The 25,439-nt window shown below is 35.6% G+C and overlaps 1 long non-coding RNA gene and 1 pseudogene across 4 annotated transcripts; both read right to left on the bottom strand.

Moving 5' to 3' along the window:
• Positions 1-985: 985 nt before the first annotated feature.
• On the bottom strand, positions 986-11,997 carry LOC140865934 (uncharacterized). 4 transcript variants are annotated; one of them, XR_012144763.1, is made up of 8 exons: positions 11,704-11,997; positions 11,196-11,401; positions 10,431-10,662; positions 9,519-9,621; positions 9,014-9,100; positions 7,952-8,016; positions 7,170-7,221; positions 986-1,469 (listed from the first exon to the last, which is right to left on the bottom strand). It is a non-coding gene; the product is annotated as an uncharacterized lncRNA (long non-coding RNA). The 4 variants fall into 4 exon arrangements; XR_012144761.1 differs by lacking the exon at positions 986-1,469 and adding an exon at positions 6,451-6,684; XR_012144762.1 differs by lacking the exon at positions 986-1,469 and having other exon boundaries at positions 6,451-7,285.
• Positions 11,998-15,810: 3,813 nt separating this feature from the next.
• LOC140862702 (uncharacterized) lies at positions 15,811-18,828 on the bottom strand (annotated as a pseudogene).
• Between the last annotated feature and the right edge of the window lie 6,611 nt (positions 18,829-25,439).

The raw sequence follows: 25,439 nt of genomic DNA, 5'->3' as shown, positions 1-25,439 counted from the left end.
CTTTATGCATTATATGATGGATTTTACATCGGCATTGACTCATCAGTTTTCGGGGAGCTACGAGTTCTTCCTATCCGTTTCCTACACCTCCACAGTGGTAGCCCACACATGGTTCTGGTATCGCTCAGTCGTGTCGCGTCCAAATTACCCAGATCAAATCAGATAAATAAATTCTGTAGTGGTGAGAGTAGGGATCGTTCCCACGAGAAAAGTGAAATTTATTGTATTCTAAAATAAAATAAAGGGGGTTTTGAGTTTTAAATTAACCACTAAAAAGTAACAACGCTTAAATCCAAATTTTATCACTAACATGCAAGATTGAAAATTATACTGAAGAAATCAATTAAAAACAAACCTTGGTATCGGTCGACTACACCCTTGAAATCATTCATTCGATCATTGATTATCTAAAAATAATTAATTTTATCGAATATTCATCATTGAAAATTAAATTCCTGTTTTACCTTAATCTTAGTTAACTAGATACAAGTGTTCTAAATTAACCCTTATCAATGAATCAACCCAATACAAGCGATTAGATTTAAACTCAAGGTAGCATGCAAACTAGTAAAACTGTTGAATCTAGACAACACATGCACAAGCGGATGTATTTAATCTAGTCAAGAGACGTTCCTAAAATTTAATAAATTCACAAGTGGAAAATATCAATCATAGTTGCTTCGAAAATTAGTTTATTCAAACAATTACGGATTTAAATTCTAATTTAGCAGTAGATTGTACAGCGAAATCCTAGGTGATCAATCCAAAAATCTCACATACAAGCATGAAATAAATCAGAACAAATTTTGATACCCAATAAAAATAAAAAATTGAAATTCGAATCTCACAAATAAATAAAATCAAGGGCTTGTCTTCCTCAACCAAGTTCTAGAAACTAGCCATAACGATTCATGAAAAACGAAAGAAAAATCAAAAAAAGAGAAGAAATCTAAGAAAAGTTGGAATAAAACCTAGCCTCCAAGGAATACTTGGTGTTCTATCTCCCGAAAGTTTGATAATAATATCAGAAAAACGGAATAATCAACTAATAAAAGACTAGAGTCCTTAATAAAAGAGTTTCCAAAATTACAAGTTCCTTCCCGAACAGGCCGGCTCGCTCGATCGGTAAAAGATGGAGGATCGAGCGGCCAAACTTCTGTCCAAATATATTTTTCCCTCAGCACAGGTCTCGCTCAATCCGTAAAAAATTACGGATCGAGCGAGCAAGTTTCTTTCCAGTACGCAATATTTTTGAAAAATTCATATCTCAAAATCTAGCCATCGGATTGAGCTGAAATTTGGACAACAGCTTCAAAACATCTTGAACTCCATTGGAGATTGGATTTGGATCTCTCTAAAATTAAAAATAATTTTTTTATCATTGCTGCTCCGTAATTCATTCTTGCGCAATAGCTTTTCCATCTTTTCCTCTCAAATTCATCTACCTTTTGCTCATTCTCCTTATTCTCCTAAATCAAACCAAAAACAATAATTAGGAACTATAAAATGCATTTAATCAATGTAAATTCTCCGTATCATACAAATTAACTTAAATAAATATAAGACAATATCACCACATAAGGTTCTCAGCAGCAGCAGCCCCCACCTTTTAATGATGAAGATGGTGGCGACCACGGATGGTCGTTACCTGAGGTACATGTCATTTACTTTTTCTTGTCATATCATTGAGGACAATGAATGTACCTAAGTTTGGGGGAAAGTTTGGTTTTTGTTGTTTTTGTTTGTGTTGAGTTAGTTTGCTTTAAATTTGAGGTGTTGTTGTTAGTGATCTATTGTAGTGGCTGGCTTGTGTTAGTTCAAGTGAGATTTGTTGTTGAGTTGTTATGTGTTGTGTGCATTTGAGTTAAGTTGTTGGGTGAGTCAGTTTTGCAAGAAATCAAGAATTAACTGGAAAGATATCCAATGATGATAAGATTTGTGTTTTGTAATGGAAATTCTTGAATATCTGCCTTTCTGACCAAAATTTTAAACTAAGGGCATAAATTAGATGATTAAACTCCTATATACTCTGTGATTTATGCTTGAATCTAAATTTTGAAACATACAGACTTAGACATGATTGAGGCAATTGATTGGATCTTTTGGCTTTATTTTTTGTTGAAAAATTATTTTCCTTAGTTGCCCATTTGAGCCTTCACAAAATTATATGAGTACTTGAGGTACATGTTGAGAAAGGTTGTTGAAAATCATCGTTTACTGTTGATGATTATTTATTCTTGTACTGGTTGAAATTTGTATGACTTAATTTTGGATTGAGACTTGTCTAGAACTAGTTCGGACACCTTTTGAGGAAAGATACGGGTAAACTATGACTTAGGGATGATTTAGGCAATTTTTCTGAAAATTGTTTGAGCCTTTCAAGCTACCGATTGATACAATTTATCCCTAGTACCTTGTTTAAGCCTTATTGAAAAATGAATTACATGCGTGCAAACGTGTGATAAACCCCCATTTGACATCATTTCAAGGTCCTACATTTACTACCTATGAATAGCTTAAACATTATTTTCTACCTTTAAGGGAGTAATTAGAATGTTACAATTTTATATGCTCCTAGTTTATATTTGTGATTATGGAATGGTATGGTGGAAGAATTGAAAAGAAAAAGGGTAGTAGTGAAAAGAAAAAAAGAAAAAAAAGAGATAAAAAGGGGATAGAAAAAGTCTAAAAAAATGTGAATGAAAAAGTTGTAAAAAAAAAGAAACATGATGAAAAATAAAGAAAAGATGAAAAATCAATAGGGTGAAGAAGAGGTGTGAATTTTGAATGAAAAGAAGTGAAAATCAGAGATAGAGCATAATTTACTCCCTCTTTTGAATTCTTATTCCTTCGTTTGTAGCCATGAGCCGAGCCTAACGTTACAAGCTTATTAAGTCCTATTGACCGAGTCACAGTCGTCCAATATACTAGTGGAGAGGGATTGCGAGAATCTAGCCTATGGACTGTCGATTGACACTTTTAATGAGTATGAATTTTTGATCAAAACACGCACACACTACTTTTCTTTGAATCAACCTGATTGTGAGTGTTTTGATGTAATACCCTTAACTTTGATCCTGTACTACCTTGAAAAGTCCTCATGATCTGTGAATGTTGGAATTAAGTTTGAAGAAGGGTGTTTTGAAACGTGAGTTGCGAAGTTTACAAGTTTAAGATGTTGAGATATTTTTCTTGTTAAACAATTTTTCGAGTATTAGTAGGTTCGATATGAATGGATTTTAATTTTTTTGAAATCAACGCTGAGGCCATTGATCCAGTGTACTTCTTGATGGTTCTTGTTGTTTACAGATGTGTTATGAATTTTAGATTTTGTGTTGGTTGATTTTGTTCGGGACGAACATAAGTTCATGTTTGGGAAAATTTGATAAGTGCATTTTGTGCACTTAATTTGTTTATGATTTTACTTGACATTTGTGATTTAGTGGGAGATATTGCGTGAGTTTGTTGTTATTTTTGTGTTTGTAGGAAATAATGAAATTTGATGAGTGTAAGTGAAAATAAGCCAAAAAGGATGGAAAAAGAGGGGATATCAAGAGCTGAAAAAGAAGAAAAAAAAAGGCTTAAATTCGAGCCTGAAGCGCGCCCGCGCGGTGAAGAAATTGGAAAGATTGTTGAGCGTAAGTGTAGCGCGCCCGCGCGACGGGAATTTCATACTTCGAGAATTTGATTTTGTAAGAAAACTCGGGCATTTTTATGGGCTTTTTCTTGGAAGACTCGGAGGCGGTATAAAAGGGATTTTTCTAAAGAGAAACAAGATCATCAGCGACCACAATACATTACGAGAGATTGGAGGATTTGGATCGTGATTTTGGATCAAAGAACATCAATCAGCAGAGTTTGAAGATCGAGAGTCCGGACACGACATCGAATATTCGGCTTTGTTTTCCTACTTTTATATTTATTATTCTCTGAATTGATGTGTACTTTTCTGAATATGTTTTGGTTTTATTTGAATTTGATTATGAACTAAATTTATTAGTCTATGGGTTAGATGGAACTTGGTGTAGACACGATTACAACCTTTTGATTTTATTGAACTGAATTTCCTTAGATTAATTGTTTTTCTAGTATTGATTGTCATTTCAATTACTTGATCAATAATTTATTTGTTATATTTATTTGGAATCGGACACTCGAGAGAGAGGATTTTATATAGGACCGATAGAAATAATACTGTTAATTGTTTATATAACTCGGGATAGTATATAACTTTAATAGAGCTTAAAAAGAATATTGTTTTACACAATTCATTGCCATTAGATTCCTAATAGGGATATTGGAATTGAACTGTAGTTGATACAATCTATTTGACATTTGAGAGAGGGAAATAGAATAATCTAAGTATTCTTGGTTATTAATTGAAAAGAATTCATGAAAATAAGTTACTTAGGAGCGATTGTTGTCGAAACCAGGTGAAATCTAAACCTCTAGACCATTTTTTCTCTGATTGATATTTCTTTGAAAATTGTGTGTGCACTATCAAAATCTATTGATTATTTTATTTTTCTGCAAATCATTCAAATATTAATTTTCTAGATAAAGTTTAGACTATTCTAATTACAAGTACTAATAATTATCTATATTATTCACCGTGGAAACGATACTCTATTCATCATTTTATTAAATCTTGACAACCGTGCACTTGAGGGTACAAATGTCACAACAATAAATATTCGTTGTCCATGAAAAGTAATACATGTTTTTAATAAATTAAATTTAAATTTTATATTAAATATTTGAGTAAATTTTTTTTTAATTTTTTGTTTTAATAATTTCAATTAGTCTATAAGTAATCATATTTTAAAAATTAAATTTACACAATCTCAAAATATTTTAATTTTTTTACATTAATATATATATATATATATATATGTGTATATATATATGTATGTATTAAATTGATTTAACTTTTGAAGAAGTGAAATTTATTTCCATCAATAAATTTAAAAACTATATATTTCAAAATAAAGTTATATATTATTTATTTAAAATAATCATTAGTTCAAAAAAACCAGTGACAAATAATATGATACATTAAAGACATAAATCAATATAATTTTATGAAAATTTTTACAAATATATGTAAAAGTCCCGCAAAAAGTCTACAAGGAATCAATGAAATTCTATTTGCAAATATGTGATATTCTATAGAAATTAAATAAAAATCCGCAACTCCACATTAGTCTATCATTTTAAAAAATAATTAAAAATAAATAAAACTCTAGATTGAATACACCCCTAGAGTAAAGTATTGTGACGCAAGATAACATAAAGAAGTTGGAATTGTAGTACCATAGTTCCATTTCTTATCACTACTAAAATAAAAGAATACAAGCCGATGACGTGTAGTTCATCTGACATCAAAGTCCCAAATGTGGGACGAGGTCTCAAGTTCGAGACACAATTGTAACAACAATCCCCTCTCCCAACTCAAAAAAAAAAAAACAAGAATGCAAAAGGTTTTTATTATGGAAAACAATGAAAAAGTAAAGACAATCATAAAAATGTCATTATTTCTATATTTAATGGTATCAATGTTTAATTAAAATTTCGTATCACTCACGCACTCAACCCATGAAGAATGCTTCTTAATTTTGGTAATGATAAGAAGATCAATTGGATAAGATAAAATAAAACTAAGAACAAAGTACATAAGCTCAAATCGGTCTGATATATAGATCTAGATGATTTAAAATGGTTTAACATCTATCTTCAGAAATACTCGCCAATCAGATAAGTTAAGATGAGATCAGATCAAAGTCAAATCAGATCAATCTACGCAGCCCTAACTCAATCAAAGTTTTTAGACTAAAAGATAAGAAAATTTGTTGGTGATATAGACGTTATCTTTCGTACTCGACCATGATTCAAAATACACCACTATATTTGGAAAGAATACGAGGACACATGACATCTTCTAATTGAATGTCGGACATATCAGAGACAAACATTCTACCGGCTAATTTTTTGAACGTTGAAGAAGATCACCTATAAATACTTGTTGATATTCATAGAATCACAAATCTAGCTCTCGCAATCTAGACCTTTAGAGATCATCAAGCCTTCATAAGAAAACTTTGAGATCATACAGACACACTACAAGAAAAACTCCTAAAGACAACATTTTTTTTCAGTTGTCGTAGGGGGCTCAAAACTGTTGTAAAAGCCCGTGTTGTTAAAATTCACGCTCAAAAACTGTTGTCTTTAAGAGAAAAGACAACAATTTTACAACATTTAAAAACTGTTGTCTTTTCTCTCAAAGACAACAGGTTTTAACTGTTGTCTTTGAGCGTGACTTTTAACAACACGTGCTTTTACAACAGTTTTGAACCCCCTATGACAACTGAAAATAAATGTTGTCTTTTTTCAAATAAAAAATAAAAAAAATTAAATAAAAATTATAATATAATAAATCATTCAAAATAAAAATAAATGAAAATAAAATTATTATACAATTTTCTAATGTAACAAAATAATATTTACAACATTCTTAAAATTTCATACGCAACCAATCAAATGACATAAACATAAAATTCTAAAGTATGCATGATAAATTAAATACAACAAAAACCATAAACATAAAAATCTTAGATTAACTAAAAACTCATACGTAGCTTCTTGATCTAATTTCTCTGTCCTTGCAATTGACTGCGAAAACAAACACTAGCCATAATTGTTTGAAGTGATGTTAGTTCTCGTTAACCAAACATAAATTATAACATTTTTCATTCTGGAACAGCCCCAAAAATAATGCGCATATTGTATGTAATAATCAAACAATTAATGTAATAACACCAAAAAAATATATGTCTAATTAACTACCAAAAAAAACTCATATTCCCTTTCACAAAAAAAAAGAACTCATATTCAAGTTAAATATATAAACTTTTTATAAAGATATGTTTTGATCCTCCTCCCTTTATCCAAGTTGTAGTAACAGACTTATCAACAATTTGAGCATATCTATCAGATTCATATGCACAGACACGGTTATTGGTCACCTGAGGAGTTCTTAACAATTATTGATGATCCTTTGGGGTTTAAGTATGGAAGGTCGAATGCATGCATGAGACCTAAACATGATGATACATAGGATTGATGCAGCAAGCGAATGCAATATAACTATGTTTAATCGTTTGAGAACTTACTTCTTCACGATTAGGGGAAAGGTGTGGATGTACAAGTAGTCACTTGAAGAATCTGCCATTGGTTTAAATTAAATTAAACCAAGGAAATCAACTTGAAAAAAATAAGGATGAAGGTTCTGTGAAAGAATAAGACACAATTAAAACAGAAGAAAAAAAAATGCTCATTTACACACCTGCGCTCCAGAATCAAATTGAATGCCTATGCAATATTTAAGTTCGTTTAAATTTTAACCCTTTCCAGAAAAAAAGTGTGCACTTCAGGTCTACACCTCAAACAAAAAAAGACAATGACAAAAGGTAGGCAGGCACCAGCTACACAGCAGAAAAAGGTTGAAGCTCCATCCAGGAAAAAAAATAGTGCATTACTTGCAAATACTTTTAAGCTTAGTCCAGTTTCATCATTACACAACATGCATAGTTCTTCTAGAGTGCCGACTGCCGATCTTGAGAGAGATTCTTCAAGAAGAATACGTGTTTTGAAGTTCTTTTAAGCTGTCTTAGCTTGACAAATTAGGCAATGAAATTGGAATTCTAAAGCTTAAGCTTCAACCGATGGTATAAAATTTGTGATCCAGTATGTGTTGGAAAATATCTATTTTAGCTTAACATGGTCATAATAAATCCGAAAATCAGGAGAGTGTGTTAAATGAAGTGGAAAGGAAATGAAAAGAGAGACTAGTAATTGATACACAACAGGTTCAGAGAAAAGATGCCAAGGTTAAAACTAACGCTAAGATACAAGGGATTCACTTAATAACTTGTGAATGGAACAACAAACTTACAAATGATGTTTCTTATTGCTATCACTTTCCAGAAAGTAACCAGAAACACCATAAATCTTCTGAATCTGAGGATACAGAAACATGTAATCAACATAGTATATCAGTAGGTTTTTTTATAATAAAAAATCTTGAAAACTCTTGCTTTCAACAAAAAAGCGTACATCCTGTATCACATATGTCAGATCAAGAAGCAATCACATGAAATCAGATCACAATCAGATATTTTCTGTTTATGTCTAGAAGCAATCAAATTTAACCAGCTCTTCTTCAAAACAATGAAATTTATCATCATATCTAAGAGATATTACCCAGCTTGACAAGTATTATCAGCTGAAAATATCGCAAAGCTTGTGGGACAGAAAATCAATAACTGATTGGAAAAATATTTGAGCATTAAAAAAATTTCTTGAACTGATATTGGCATTATCATACAAGGAACAATTCTTGTGAAAATTTTGATTCTTTCATCTTTCTTATGATTGACATCTCATGTTATAGAAGCATGAGATTCAACTACATAGTGCCATGGATAGAGCAGAGTCCTAAAATGCAAGTTAGAAAGTCCAAAAACTTTCTGTTGGTACCAAATATATTTATTGTGCAATCTCACTATTTTTAAAAACAATTATTGCGCGCACACACACATAGCACTCTTGGAGACCGACACAAAATTTAGGGAGCAGATTATAATACATCAATACTAGGTCAAAAAGGTGAATGTGTAAATTTAGGATGAAGCCTATGATATTTTCTTTCTCCTACTCAATATTTTCCACCAAGCTAAAACTATTTTTGACGCTTGAACGTACATAACGCTTTGAAGATGAGGATTCCAATATAAACCCCTATCCAAAAATATCGAAGCTTTCACAATCATTAAAGCATGATTTCAATTTCAAATTCAATTGTGGTAATGGAAATTATGATTTCCTCTAAAGAGTAGGAAAAAGGAGCTAAAGCATAATGTTCCTCGTCAGAGTTGTTACCAAATACCAATAAACACAATCTTGTGACACAAAATAAACCTAATGTATCCAGCCTATTATATAATTCTGAATATACCTTATTGTCTAACCAATATAGGTATTGCACAACAGGAGCTCCATATCGAATGTGTGCATTCTTCAATCCTTCTATCTCAACAGGATTCTATGAAAGTATATGTAAGAGATAATGTTCACAGATATTCAAGCCAATAAACAGCTAAAATATCAATGTAAACTAACTTGAATAATTTCCTGAATGCCATGAGATGCATAAAAATATTCATTAAATAATTTCTCTGTACACCTAAATCCCACCTTTCTGTTTCACAGTGAAATTTCAATCACGTACTAAGAAAAAAAAGTCCAATAAATTAGGAGGAAAAAAAACACCACCACTTCCAAAACAGAAATATTGATGAAAAAATTAGAGCCACCATGAAATTCAATTCATTATCAGAAACAAGCATTATTTTTGTGGAATCTGCAGGGAGTTTAGACCTTGTAGAATAAAAAATGTGACGAAACAAAAATCCAGATAAGATTAAGCATATCATCTAAAAATATTCAAACAGAAATCAAACCTCATTAGCGTTGGGCCATTTGTTGTCGCTGATCTCCAAACTCAGTCCAAAGAATCCAAAGTGAATGTAATTTCAGTCTTGCATGCCACCATATATAGGATACCTACAAACATGATGCATTTAAATCATCAATGCTTGACAAATGCAGAAAATAAGCAATGATGAAATCATAACATTTGAAGAACTTTCCAGTTAAGGAACTTCGCGATTATGAACCTATGCTAGCAATACCAAAATGCTCCATTTGTGATCTCCCCCTGGAAATCCCTTGCTCTGAGACATATTATAATGAGATTTACTATATAAAGTGGCTAAAAATTTGAAAATTTTGTCACAACAACACACTGCCTAGACATGAACTAGAGAAACATAACTACACATGATCAAGTTTAGAAAAACTATCATATCCCGCTCAATTTAAATGGAAATTGGGCGATTCCAAAGACATTTTACTGCAAACTTAAAGGATTATAACTTTTATTTGAAAAGTATTTCCTAATTCTTAGAGTATAATGCCCAGATTTTCAAAATACAGTTAGCATGTTCATGACCACAAACACTGAACATGATTTTGATATGTCTCAGTATAAAATTCGTATCTAATCCATATATTAACAAAATTATGTCATTCCACTGCCAAATTAAAGCCAATACAAAGCATTAAATTTTACTTTCAGACTACAAATACAATTTCCCAACATATAAAACATAGAAATTCGAAAAGCAGCCATAGTTAGATAAATTATTTAGAGCCAGAGGTGGCTTGAAATTTAGATATGCCATCATATAAATATTATACAAATTTCGGCAAAGAAGAGCATACTTGACATGAGCATATCAATGCATGTCCAGTTCACGCTTAAGAAAGCATCATGGTAAATCTAGCATTCGTCCTTGTTGCGAAGTTGGAACCTGCGCAATTTGTTACACTGATTGAATCGAATGAACTCATCACGATGACCGGTTTTTCCAGTAGATCTCTGGGATCCATTTGCATGTTTTGATGTTTCATTGTAATACTTGAGCAGGGCCGTCTTAAATATAGGAACCTTCTCTCCATCAACAATAACCCATATATTATTCTTCCATCTCCTAGTCATTTCACGTCCAGAATGCTTCTCAAATGCAGCTGGAGTTAACTTGTCTAATCACATGAATCAAGTTTTCTCAGCAAAGCAAGTAAAACCGATCAAAGAAAAGTAAATATAATTATGATTAACTGAGACTAAAAACTGAAATCCAGTCAGATGCGGTAAATGATTATGTTCAGATTACAGATGTAAGAAATTTAATCAATGCATTTTCCGAAATACTTGGCTTATATATGTGACAACATAACTAAAGTAGAGGGCAAAGAAATATCGTTGACTAAAATTTTTGTGTAAATCCCATATTCTTTGGAAATGTAGCATGCCACAAGGAAACTTTTGAGTAAACTGCATAACCAGGCCACAAAATTTTGATTAGGTACATGACTAAAGCATACACAAAGTGGCATCACACGTAATATAATGAGGCATGAGGTTAAATAGACTTAGAGGATTTTCAAACTAACAAACTCTGAAGTGGAACTGCACAATTTTCATAAAGAAGCTTAAATAAATTCAACTCTTGTCCAAGCTGTGATCCAAGAGAATACCAAAAAATGTATGCATTAACATAACTTGATTCCAAGACCTGTGTACGGTTGATCATGCTAAACTAACATGATTTTGAGTGGTTATTTCATAAAGAGAAAATGAAAAATATATCTGACGCTCTGATCCTTGAGCAGAAAAGCTTATTTATAAATTCATATTAGCGTAGAGTTCCAGGATGAGAACTCAATATGCTGCCACATATATAAGGAGGAATTCCAATCATCAAGCAGTCCTATCCGAGCCCTGTTTAAGCAATCACAAGAATTAAACCAGATTTTACAGCAAAATGCAAACTGGCAAATCAAATCCATATACAAGAAAACCCAGAAGTAACAGTCCACCAGAAAATAAAAGATTGCAGATTGTTGCACACCAAACCATGCTGTTATAACACACTTTAGCTTATTTTGAACTAGCTGTATAAATGAAAAGAAAAAGGTCCCAAATACGCTCTCACGTAGGGTTTGAATAAAAACTATATCCACAGCCCAAAACCTACGAAATCCACCAACACTTGAATGAATTGTAGAAGAAACTGCATTTACCAAAATTGCGCAAACAAGTTGTTCAAACAACACGGTTTGTTGCTGTAATTTGACGATTCAAGGCTTGAAATTAAGTTATAGACCACGAGCTACCTTCGCCCAAGGTCGTTGCACCAGTTCCGACAGTGAACGACCGGATTCGAGAAAGAGACAGGTTGGGCAAGGGGATGAGTGCGGGATGTGGTTTGGGGAAAAGTCACTTCTTCAATTTTTGGGCAAGGAGAATACAATGGCTACAGCGGCGCCAAGGAATCCAAAGTGATTTGCAAAATAAAATTTCAAATTGCGATGGGGTTTTGGTTGTTGGGCAATGAAATAGAAGAAGAAACTCAAAGGGAACGTCGCATGTTTTTATTAATTTTAATTTTAATTTAATTAATTTTTTCTTATTTTATATTCAGTTAATTAATTTTTTTTAATCCAAAGACAACATTTTAATTAAAAATTTTGTGTTTTACCTTAAAAAATGCAAACAGTTTTTTAAACTATTGTCTTTGACCCTAAAAATTGTTGTCTTTGAGCGTTTTTTTAATCAAAGACAACAATTTTTCAAAAAATATTGTCTTTGACTTGAAAAACGCTCAATGACAACATTTTTCCTTAAAATTGTTGTCAAAAATTAAAAGACAACAGTTTTATGATAAAATTGTTGTCTTTTAAGTGTTGTTGATTTAAGATTTTCTTGTAGTGACAGACAAGAAGCAGATCAAAGATCAACCTTAGAATTCAAGATTATTGCTTTATCAGATCAATTGATTGGGATCATTTTGTGATATTCAGATGAGCTTGTTGAAGCATATCACTTATTGACTTCGAGTTGTAACTCATTCAGATATTGATATGATTTGAAAAATTTTTACTAGGAGTTCCTTTCAAGGATTGATTGGATCGAATTTGTACAAGTTGTTGTGTAAAGAAAATTCTTTTAGTGAAATCTTTCTGGAAACAGAAGAAGGGGAGGTACAAGCTTTAGTTTCGAACTTCAATAAAAATCTTTTGTCCCTTACTTTTAATTACTGCATTTACTTACTTGATCTGCCTTAGCAATCCAGTTCTATTTTACAAGGAAGAAATATTTCGCTTGATCAGATCAGTTCTTTTGAGCAAAATTTGTTTTAGCAAAAGAATTTTTAATTCGAGCTAAATTCGAGCTGATAAATCAGCTTAAGTTTTCAAAATTAGTTTAAGTGTTTATTCACCTCTCCTCTACAGACGCTCACGATCCTAACAAGTGGTATCAGAGCGGGTTTATTTGCTTAAGCATGAACTGCTCTTTATAAGTTATGACATTGTTTAACAAGATTCCTATGTTCTCAAAGGAAGATTATGATGACTGAAAAATTCTTATGCAAGAACATCTATCTGCTTAAGATGATGATATGTGTTACATCATCACGGATGGACCAATGATGATCATGAAAGCCAATACTGGAGTTTTTGTCACCAAAGGCGCACCTCAAATGGTTGAGAAGCCCAGATAAGAATGGACAACCGAGGACAAAAAAAAAATTGGACAATGTGGCAAGAGACATATTACACAAGACTTTAGATAAGAATATGTTTAGCAAGATCAAAACATGCATTATTGCTAAAGAGATATGGGAGAAACTCATACAATTGTGTGAAGGCAATGATCAAACAAAAGAAAACAAACTCATGATGGAAATCCAGAAGTTAGAAAGTTTCAAAATGAAGGCCGGAGAAACAATGAATGAGTTTGATGAAAAATTCAGCAGCATAGTCATTGAGATGAATGATTTGGAAAAAAAAGCCACAACAACATAGAAGTGACCTTAAAAGTTTTGAGATCTTTGCATCAAGAATGAGATGTTAAGAAAATTGCTATTAGAGGATCTAAAGACCTCAACAAGATCAAACTACAAGACCTGTTTGCAGATCTCAAAGTTTATGAGTTCGAGCTGGGAGCAAGAATTGAAGAAGAGCCATCTACTCCACAAGTCACTAAAGCTTTGACAGCAGCAAAAGAAACATCTACTCTCAAGACAACAAACCAACTAAGTAGTGATGCAATGTCACTCTTTGTGAAGAAATTTGGCATGTTCATGAGAAATAATCACAACAACTTCCAAAGCACAAAAAAATCCAGCTTCAGATGAAAAGAGCCAACCAATGATGATCAAGCTTGCTATAACTATGGAAAGAAAGGAAACTTCATAGCTGAATGCACAAAACCAAAGAAAAACGAAAGAAAGACATTTCACAAGAAGATATCCAGAGAAGAAAGAAAGAACTTTAGAAGAAATAAAGAGCAAAAGGCACTGATGGCAGAAGAGAGCAAGAACAAGTGGGCTGAGTCAGATATAGAGTCATCTTGTTCAAAAACTTTTTCAAGTGAAAGTGATGATGAAGTTGTCAAGTGCTTAATGGCAGGAGATGATTCAGAAATCCCATTAACAGATTTATTTGAGACTTTTGACTGTCTGGTTCAATAGACTCACTAGGGTCCATTTGATCTGACTTATCTATTGTTTTCTTTCCATCTGTTTTAACTTCATCAAAATAATGATATAGTCTTCGATACTTAATTACAATCTCGTTTAAAGCAATCATAAGTCTCATGTTGTATGTGACTTTGTGGTGGCAAAATGAAACAAAAATGATGGGATTTGGAATTTTGGGATGAGCTCCGGAAGGGCCTATCCAAATACAGCTCAAGAGAATGTGGAAACGGCTCCTTGGGATGAGCTCCAAGGATGAACTCAAGAGATAGAGTAATTGGCTCTCTTGGATGAGCTCCGGGATTACTGTTCCAAAACACATGCTCATACGACAGTTGCCACAAATGCACATATTCCATCACAACTATATGACAATTTTATGCTATGTTCATTTAAGTTTACTTTTATATTATTTATTGCATGATGTTTATGTTCAAAGGTTGTACGTTCAAAGCATGATGATTTTTAAATATGTAGTATCTACATAATGTATGTTTCTTGCTTAGTCTTTAGACTCACTATACTTGATTGGTGTGGTTAGATTTGAGATGTTTAAAAGTCCCGTGGAAAGGCTGAAGAGTCCAAGAGGCAAAGACATTGCATGACACGATAATTTTGAAGCTTTGACGTTTTTAAGCAAGAAGTTTTTATTATGTTTACCCATGTTTTGTTGTTTCATTGTTTTATGCACGACCTTTGAAAGTCAGTTTTAAAGAAAAGTTATATTTAAGTATTTTCATTGACGGTCTCGTGTCGATGAGTTTCAATGATTTTAAGTTGTTATATTTTTAGTTAATTATTTCATTTGATAGTTTATGTTTGGTTTTCACAAAGGTTTTATAAATTATTTTTTGAAACTCATGTTACGTTTGTCTTCCCAAGGTTTAAATTGTCAGTTCAGGTTTTCTTTGTAATAGTAGTAGTTTGGCGTGCCCGTTTAAGAGCCGGTCACTGTTTGTAGGGTTGCATCTTTTGTTTCAAATCTTTTATGCACGTTAGATTCAAGAGAAATTTTAAGTGTCATTTATATATTTTGATTTCGAGCATTATTCATTGAACTTGTATCGTGATGCATGCCCTACACTTTTATATTTTGAAAAACTATTACCTCACTTTTCCACATATTAATTCATGTATATGTTTAAAAATACGGGACATCACAATTCAAATCAAGATAAACTTATCAACACTCCCCTTCAAGTTGGTGCGAAGATGTATATCATTCCCAACTTGCTCACTTGATCTTCAAATAGTTGACTTGGAAGCCCCTTGGTTAGAATATCTGCAACCTGCAATGTAGTTGGAACAAATGGAGTACAAATGTTACTTTCTCAAGTTTCTCTTTTATTAAATTCTTGTCAATTTCTACGTGCTTGGTTCTTTTATGTAGAACTGGATTATGCACAATGATAATAGCAGCTTTACTGTCACAGTAGAACTTCATTAGATACTTCACTTCCCTCGTTAAATCATTTATAATTCTCTTAAGACAAAGAGTCTCACATACCCCTTGAGCCATAGATTTGAATTCAGCTTCTGCGCTGCTTCTAGCAACTACACTTTGTTTCTTGCTCCTCCATGTTACCAAGTTGCCCCATACAAAAGTTCAATATCCTGAAGTTGACCTTCTATCTGAGATGGAACATGCCTAATTTGCATCCTCAATCTCTCTCTTCCAACTCTTTTTGAAGAGCAATCCTTTGACTGCTGTTCCCTTCAAATATCTGAGAATCCTATATACAGATTCTAAGTGTTTTTCACAAGGTGAATGCATAAAATTTACTCACCATGCTCACAGCAAAGGCAGTGTCTGGTCGTGTGTGAGATAAGTAGATCAATCTTCCTACTAATCGTTGATACCTTCCTTTATCTACTGGTGTTTCATCTGTAATTTCTCCCAGTTTACCATTTGTCTCTATTGGAGTATCTGAAGGCTTGCATCCACAATCCCAGTTTCCTTCAGGAGATCCAGAACATACTTGCGTTGAGTCACAATAATTCATTTCTTAGATCTTGCTATTTCCATCCCAAGAAAGTACTTCAAATGTTCCAGATCTTTGATTTCAAATTCCTTGGACAAGCTGTTCTTCAATTTACTTATCTCCTTGATATCATCTTCTATTAATATTATGTCATCAATGTACATAATCAATACAAAGATCTTACCAGTGGATGATTTCTTCGTCAAAAAAGTATGGTCAGATTGACCCTGACTGTATCCCTGACCCTTAATAAACTTTGTGAATCTCTCAAACCACACTCTAGGAGATTGTTTTAATCCATAGAGAGATTTTTTCAGCCTACACACCTTTGACTCAAACTGATCAAAAAAACCAAGGTGAGGGGGGGGGGGATCCATATATACTTCTTCTTCCAAATCACCATTTAGGAAAGCATTCTTCACATCGAGTTGGTGTAGAGGATAGTCAAGGTTCGCAGCAATTGATAATATAACTCGAATGGTGTTCAATTTTTCCACTGGAGAAAAAGTTTCAGAATAATCAACTCCATATGTTTGGGTGAAACTTTTGGCAACTAGATGAGCTTTATATCTTTCTAATGAGCCATAAAAATTGTATTTTGTAGTGAAAACACACTCACACCCCACAGTGGATTTCCTTTGTGCAGATCAACCTTCTCCCAAATTGTGTTTTTTTAGAGCTCCCATTTATTCAGAAATTACTTCCTTCCATTCAGGTATTGCTAGAGCTTCATGTACATTATTTGGGATCCTAATAGAATCTATTTGAGAAATAATAGCAAAAATGCGGGTGATAAATTTTGTAAGTCACAAAATTGGATAGAGGATGCATGGTACATGATCGAACACCTTTCCTTTGAGCAATAGGAAGGTAAAGAGTTTTTGAAGGAGCTAACTTGGGCTTACCTTGACTCGAATTAACAGGATCGGTTGATGTGTGATTGTGTTTCTCTGAATTTGGCCCAAGATCCGATTCATGGCCTTGTGGTAGGACAATGTCTCCTCTTTTATGTGTCTTGCCTTTCCTTGTATAAACTAGACCCTTGAACTGTTTCTCATTCATTTCTGTTCTATCAGACTGAATATATTTATCAGGAGTTTCAAATTCAATTGGGTCTTAGACGGTTTGGCATTCATCTTTACCGGATTTATACTCCCCCTGAAGTTGGATGCCATAGTATGACTATCCCTCAAACAAGGTGACATCCATAGAGACAAACATCCATTTTTACACAGGACGAAGCACTTAAACCCCTATTGATTAGAAGAATATCCAACTAAAATACACCTAAGAGACTTGGGATCAAGTTTGGAATGGTTAAGATCATGATTATGAACAAAGACTAGGCTTCCAAATATTTTTAGGGGAATATTTGTGAGAAGTCTAGTACTAGGAAAACATTTTTTAAAGACGCTAATGGGAGAACAAAATTTTAAAACTCGTGATGCGAGACGATTTATTAAATAAGTAGCTGTAAGAACAGCTTCACCCCAAAGATGCTTTGGAACCTTAGTATAAAAACTGATTGCCCTAGCAACTTCCATATGGTGTTGGTTTTTTCTTTCAGCTATTCCATTTGTTGTGGAGTACGAGGACAAGAGGTTTGATGTACAATCCCCTTGTAAAAAAAATCCCTTAGTAAATTATTAAAAAATTCTCTCCCATTATCACTTTGAAATATTTTAATTGCAATATTAAATTGATTGTGAATCATGTTATAAAAATTATTGAAAACAAGCACAACATCGAATTTATCCTTTAAAAGAAACTTCCAAGTGAAACAAGTGTGATTATCAATAAAAGTGATAAACCAACGTTTTTTAGATAAAGTACATACTTTGGAAGGACCCCACACATCACTATGAATTAAGGTAAATGAAGCATTTTTAAGGTTGAAATGGAAACACAAACCTATGATGTTTAGCCAAAATTCATGATTCACAACAGAACTAAGAGAGATTTTTATTAATAAAAAGTTTTGGTAACAATTGTTTCAAATAACCAAAATTTGGGTGCCCTAAACGACAGTGCCATAACATAATCTCATAATCCTTAAAAGTAGAAATGGAGTTGAGACAAGTCCTTAGGGTCAGTTGAGTATGGAAAGAATCAGCATGGAGAATATAAAAACCGTTATCCCGCCTAGCATTGCCAATCATCCTCTCCGAGGCCAAATCCTAAAACTCACAATGAGAAGGAAAGAAAACGACCCGACAACTAATATCAACCATCAATTGGCTAACAGAGAGAAGATTATGTGACAACAAAGGAACATGCAGAAAATTTCTAAGTTTTAAAGAGGGAGAAATGACAACAGTCCCTTTTCCAGCAATAGGAGCAAATATACCATCTGCAATTTTAAATTTTTTGTTTCCAGCACATGGGATATAGGTGGAATAAAGATCAGTGGCCCCTGAATCGAAAATCCAGGAGGTGTTAGAAATCGAGTTTGCAAGATTAGCTAAGGAGGATATACCTATTTGGGCTAAGGAGCAGGAAGAGTTAGAGCTACCTAGGTGGGATTGGAACAATTTGGACAGAAGCTCAAGCTGATCCTTAGTGAAAGGAGTTGATTCCGAAGTGGATGAGGGCCGGCTGGAGTTGACACTACTTGATTGAAGAGCACGACCAACCCATTTTGGTCCACTGGATTTTTTCTTGAAATTTGCAGGTTTTCCATGCATTTCCCAGCAAGTGTCAACCGTATGCTATTGTTTATTACACTAATCACACCATATTCTAGGTCCGCCTTCATCCACAGATGAGTTGCGGCCTTTTCCCACAAGTGTCGAGCCATCAAATTCTGTTCTGAATTCATCTAGCTCTGCCATCATCACAAGAGCTTCTTCACGCCGAATATCAGAAAATACTTCCCGAATGCTTGGTATTGGTTTACGACCAAGAACACGGCCTCGAACTTCATCAAGATATTTATTTAAACCTGCGAGGAAAACAAAGACTCGACTTCGTTCCACTTTGTTCTTAAATCGAATGCTGTCCTTGCTACTTTCCCATTCTTCAACTTCAAGAAGGTATAATTCTTTCCATATGGGCATCAATTCATTGTAGTAAGAAGTGACATCCCGATGACCTTGTTGTACCCGCCACATACGGGTATTCAATTCATATAACTGTGAATAATTTTCCATGTCTGAATATGTCTCCCGAACTGCCTCCCAAACATTGTGGGCTGTAGGACGAAACATAAAAGGTTTACCAATGATAAGCTCCATTGAATTAATCATCCAAGTGATAACCAAGGAGTTCTCGAACCTCCATTTCTTATACTTTGGATCTGTGGAGGCAGGAGCTTTAATTTCACCATTTAGATGGCCCAATTTTCTCTTTCCATTGATGATAAGGAAGACTGATTGAGACCACTCAAGGTAGTTCTTGCCATTGAATTTAAAGATAAAAATTTGAAAGGAGAAATTGCCAATGCCACCAGAACTGTTGTTGCCACTCCCACCAGAATTTCCACTGCCGCTCGTACCAGACCCTGCTCCGACCATTGCAGCCTTAAAATTCATGATTGTCCTTCTTTGATACCATATGGAAACTGACGAACAAAATGTTGAAGATAAAAGATAACTTTTATTCTTCTTTTTTATTCCATTATTCAGTCTAATGCATACATTTAAATAGGTAAAAGAGGCAGAATTAAATCCTAAAAAATATGAGATTTTATTCTCACAATCCTATCATACCAAATATAAATCAAATCTATATCTAAACAAATATTATTCAAATCAAGATAAACTTATTAACAATTATGATGAAACTTATGCGCCTGTTGCTAGAATTGAATCTATTCGCATGCTACTTTCTTTTGTCTACTCTAGATATTTCAAGTTGTTTCAAATGGATGTTAAAAGTGCTTTATTGAATGGTGATTTGAAACAAAAATTTTATGTTGATCAACCATCCGGTTTTGTATATCCTCACTTTCCTGATCATGTTTATAGACTTGATAAATCATTGTATGGATTGAAAGAAGCTCCAAGAGCTTGGTATGATAAATTATATGAGATTCTTGTTTCACATGTCTTTTTCTAGATTCAAAGTTGATATAACATTGTTTACCATGATTAAAGAAAATGATTTATTGATTGTCAAAATTTATGCTGATGATATCATTTTCGGTGCTACTAATGAGATTTTATATCAATAGTTCTCCAAGCTTATGCAAGATCACTTCTAGATGAGCATGATCGGTGAACTCACTTACTTTCTTGGTTTCCAAATCAAACAATGCAAAGATGGATTCTTCATAAACCGAGGGGAGTAGATTAAGGAAAATTCTCAAGAAATTTGGGATGAGAATTCAAAAGCATCATCTATACCAATGAGCACATTAGTCAGACTCTAAAATGATGAAAATGGTAAACCTGTAGATAAAAAATTGTTTCGTAGCATGATAGGCTCAGTAATTTATGCAACTGCAAGTATACCCAACATTATGTTTAGTGTTTGTCCGTGTGCACGATTTCAATCATGTAAAAAGGAGTCACATTTTGTAGTGACCCGCAACCCAATTAAGGTAATTAAAGGATTAATTAACAGAAAGTTAGAAAATTGGGCCAGCGCAGATCGAACGCTCCAAAGTAAAGTTCGGAGGCTCCGATCGTGATAGGACGATCCGTCGGTAGGTTCGGATGGTCCGATCAGGGCTAGAGCTTACGCCATCAATTATGTCATCAAGGTGACGTCATGGCTGACGCATTGATGCGATTTAGGATGACCCGATGATGGGATCGGACGGTCTGATCGTGTTCGGAGGCTCCGAACAGAGTTTGGATGGTCCGAACGTCGTCTATAAATAGAGGAGCCGAGATTCATTTTCACTCGCACCTTTCCTCTCTTCTCTCGATTCCTTAGCCTTATAACTTAGATCTAGGAAATTCTAGGCATCCTATTGGGAATCCGGAAGTGGCATAGTGATCCAGGCGTTGTAGCGGAGCTGTGGCATAGTTTTGATGCAATTGTCATCAGCGGGCTGACGACGGACGCAGATATAGCTTTGGCTTCCTAAAAATATTTAGGAGTATGAAATAGCTTAGTTAAGGCTTTTAGAGCTTATTTTTTTTTAAAAAAAAAGAAAGGTGACATAGCCACTTATTTTATAAACACAAACTTGCAGAACACCAGAAAGAGAGGGGGACTAGACCAAAACCTCTCCAAAGGCTGCAAAAGTACATCAAAACATAAAAAATAAAACATAAAAGACTACAGGAGTCCATAATACATATCAAAACATCAGTGGGCAAGGATAAGTCTGCAGTAAACGCCCACCTAAGATAACTTCCATCAAACAGCAACTCAAGGAGGCCGCCTCGAGGAAGCCTGCTGCCTGCGGTGCTGTGTCAAAGATCCCTAGCGCTTCTGAGAGCGCGTGCAAATAGATAGATAAGGGGGATGACTCGCAGAGGCATGAGAAGCCGTCAAAATGTTCGCCTTCTTTCCCTGATCAGAAGCACCATCAATCACTGGAAATGAAACAGGGGCTGACGGAACAAGGGCCGGACCCTGACCATCAACAGGAACATCGGGTTGTGGTATAGTCAAGTCCACCACCTCAACCTGTCCAGACTCATACTCAATAATCAACTGCGAGTCTGAAGCAGTGCTAGTACCAAAAGTAGTTGAACTCTGACCCAAATCCTCATTTAAGGCCCGTAAATGGGTTCAACAAAGACTGGGACAAAACACGACCCTGGTCCTGACGACATCGCTGTCGACCCTTCTTCTGAATCCATCCATCCACTGCAATCGAAGGACCAACACTGGAGGGAGGAACCAGATCCTGCTGGCTAGCCTGAGATTGACCCCCAGGAGGCGGGGCTGAAGCCTGCGGAAGCTGAGAAGACTTACCCTTACCTCGGGGATGTCGTCTATGCCGAGAGGGGCCATTCCGAGAGCAAAACTCAAGGGAATGGCACAACATATGGAAATGAGTACAGAAGTGGGGAACCTACTCATAAACAACCTCAACTGTCTTACAGTGGTCACCCTAACCAACCCAAATATGCTCCGGACGAGCCAATAGAACATTCATCTCAACACAAACACGAGCAAAAGACCCCTTGGAACCATCAGCAGTAATCTCATCAATCTTAACAGGGTTACCTAGGATCTTGGCTATCGGGTACAGGCTCTTTTTATCATAAAGGTGTAGGGGTAAATCCGGAAATTTTACCCAAACCAGAACCACTTAAAACTCCTCCTCAAACCCAAACCTTGGAGTCCACTTAGAAAACCGGATCGTAACAGACCGAATGGAGAATTCAGGTTTACCGCAAAACATCAGGTAATCTTCCTCCAGAAAAAAAATTATAAAAATAAAATCATGAGGAAGGAATTTCATTGTATGGGAACCCATCAAACCAATATGGGAAATCGCAGCAGTAATATCACAATTAGGGGTCACATGTCTGTTTCCCAAAATCCTCCCAACCAACGCAAATTTAAAGGGTTCAGACAGGGAGGAAATAACCTGATCTGGGAAGAGAATCCCAGGAATCCCATCACGAACAGACGAGGCAAGGGTCCCAAACTCTGAATTCGCAACCCCCTTAAACCTCAAATGTCGCAAATTAGCGGATGGAGGGGCCACCATATCCCGGAAAGAGACCTTAGGAGGCGCTGGAAGAACCAAAACAGCAACAGGAACAGTTGGAGCTACGGAACTCGAAGGATTGACTGCCGAGCAACCACTAAGAGTTGACTCGGTGGATCGGCCGAGTCTACTCATGAGTCAACCAAGAGGCTGCCACCGGCGATCGGCAACGGCAAGGGGGGCCTGGAACCGGTCACAAAAACAGGAGAACCGGTCAACTCGATAGTGAATCGGGGCAAATTAGTGGTCGGAGCGAGTTGACTCGCCTAAAATTGGGCGTTTTCAAAAGGCGATGGCAATGACAAAAATTGACTGCACCATTGGAAAGCCCATGATCTGAGGATTGTTCGATCCAAAAATTGTCGTAATCGGAGCAGCGGTGATGGAGTAATTGAGAAAAGACTTCGGTGGACATGTGAATAGTGGCAGCCGATTAGTAAATCTGAAATTACCGGAGCTAAGAACCTTCGATTGACTCACCGCCGGAGGAATCGGAAGAGGCATGGAAAGGGGATTCCAGATTGGGGTCCCAATTGTCTGGGCACCGCCGGATGCGCCGACAATCAGAGAAAAGGCGGACGGCGGTCGCGTGAACAGTGATGTCGGCACTTTAACTGGCGATTTGACATGGCAAACGGACTCCAAATTGGCTGAAATTTGGACCGTGTGTTTTCCTTGAAAAGGCTCATCCAAAGGTATAACGGGCTTGTCCATCGGAACACCGATGTCCGGAATCGAACAAATGGACGAAAAAGTCAAATTTTCAAATCGGGCATTTGACCAGGAAAATCAACTCCGAATTTGCTGAAATTTTAGTATGTTGGTCGCCTTGATGAGGCGGTTCTTATGGTACCATGGGCTTGCCGGAATCCGGCGCCAGCCGACCGGCCGAAGAGGGCAATTTTTGGGGTCAATTTTGGCTTTTAAACATTTTCTCTCTCTACCATGCATTCCATGAAAAGATTTGGTCCACAATAGTACTTATTGAGGACCAAGGTCTTATATTTCATTGTTTAATAAATATCCTAGATAGTTTATACTCATACCGGTAAGGAGTTAGATCCCATATAGCTTAGACTCATGATGGTTCGGAGTCCCATTATTATTTATAAGGCTCGTGTTGGGCCACAAGCACTTCTTACTCCGGCCAATTGTACCTGGTCGAGTGGATGGGTTTATGTTGGTGGACCCCATAGCACGCCCTGGGACGAAGCTCGGAGTTTGGTCACTGTACCCGGATCTCCTTTCGGAGGTCGCCCATGGATAGGCCACACAGAGAACGCCTAAGGACCCACATCAACGCCACCTAGGAGTACACTGCTCAGCGTTAGAAAATTGGGATTCAATTCGCATCCATGGGAATTGAACCCCTAACCTCCCCATTTTTCAATGGGTACTTAACCATTGTGCCAAAGGCAAATTGGTTGAAAAGAGAGTAAAATATTTGGCCCACAATAGTATTTATTGGGGACCAATGTCTTATATTTCACTATTTAATAAATATCCCAGATATTTTATACTCATATCGATAAGGAGTTAGATCCCATATAGTTTAGATTCATGATGGTCCGGAGTCCCATTATTATTTATAAGGCTCGTGTTGGGCCACGAGAACTTATTACTCCGGACAAGTGTACTTGGTCGGTTGGATGGGTTTATGTAGGTGGACCCCACAGCACGCCCCGGGAAGAAGCTTGAAGTTTGGTCACTGTACCCGGATCTCCCCTCGAAGGTCGCCCACGGATAGGCCACACAGAGAATGCCTACAGGACCCACATCGATGCCACCTAGGAGTACACTGGTCAGTGTTAGAAAATTGGGATTCAATTTGCATCCATGGGAATTGAACCCCTAACCTCCCCATTTTTCAATGGGTACTTAACAATTGTGCCAAAGGCAACTTGGTTAGGAAAAGATTTGGCCCACAATAGTACTTATTGAGAACCAAGGTCTTATATTTCATTATTTATTAAATATCCCAGATAGTTTATACTCATACCGGTAAGGAGTTAGATCCCATATAGTTTAGACTCATGATGGTCCGTAGTCCCATTATTATTTATAAGGCTCGTGTTGGGCCATGAGCACTTCTTACTCCGGCCAAGTGTACCTAGTCGATTGGATGAGTTTATGTAGGTGGACCCCACAGCACGCCCCGGGATGAAGCTCGGAGTTTGGTCAATGTACCCGGATCTCCCCTCGGAGGTCGTCCACGGATAGGCCATGCAGAGAACATCTATAGGGTCCAGATCGACGCCACCTAGGAGTACACTAGTCAGTGTTAGAAAATTGGGATTCAATTCACATCCATGGGTATTGAACCCCTAACCTCCCTATTTTTCATTGGGTACTTAACCATTGTGCCAAAGGCAACTTGGTACTTAACCATTAAGGAAAATTCTCAAGAAAGTTGGGATGAGAATTCAAAATCATCATCTATACCAATGAGCACATTAGTCAGACTCGAAAAGGATGAAAATGGTAAACCTGTAGATAAAAAATTGTTTTGTTGCATGATAGGATCCATAATTTATGCAACTGCAAGTATGCCCGACATTATGTTTATTATTTGTCTGTGTGCATGATTTCAATCATGTCAAAAGGAGTCACATTTTGTAGTGACCCGCAACCCAATTAAGGTAATTAAGGGATTAATTAACAAAAAGTAAGAAAATTGGG

This window comes from Henckelia pumila, chromosome 4 (genome assembly GCF_033568475.1).
Source record: "Henckelia pumila isolate YLH828 chromosome 4, ASM3356847v2, whole genome shotgun sequence".
Taxonomy (NCBI): Eukaryota; Viridiplantae; Streptophyta; class Magnoliopsida; order Lamiales; family Gesneriaceae; genus Henckelia; species Henckelia pumila.
The sequence above is the reverse complement of the archived record's forward strand: the minus strand, read 5'-3'. Positions and strand labels throughout refer to the sequence as shown.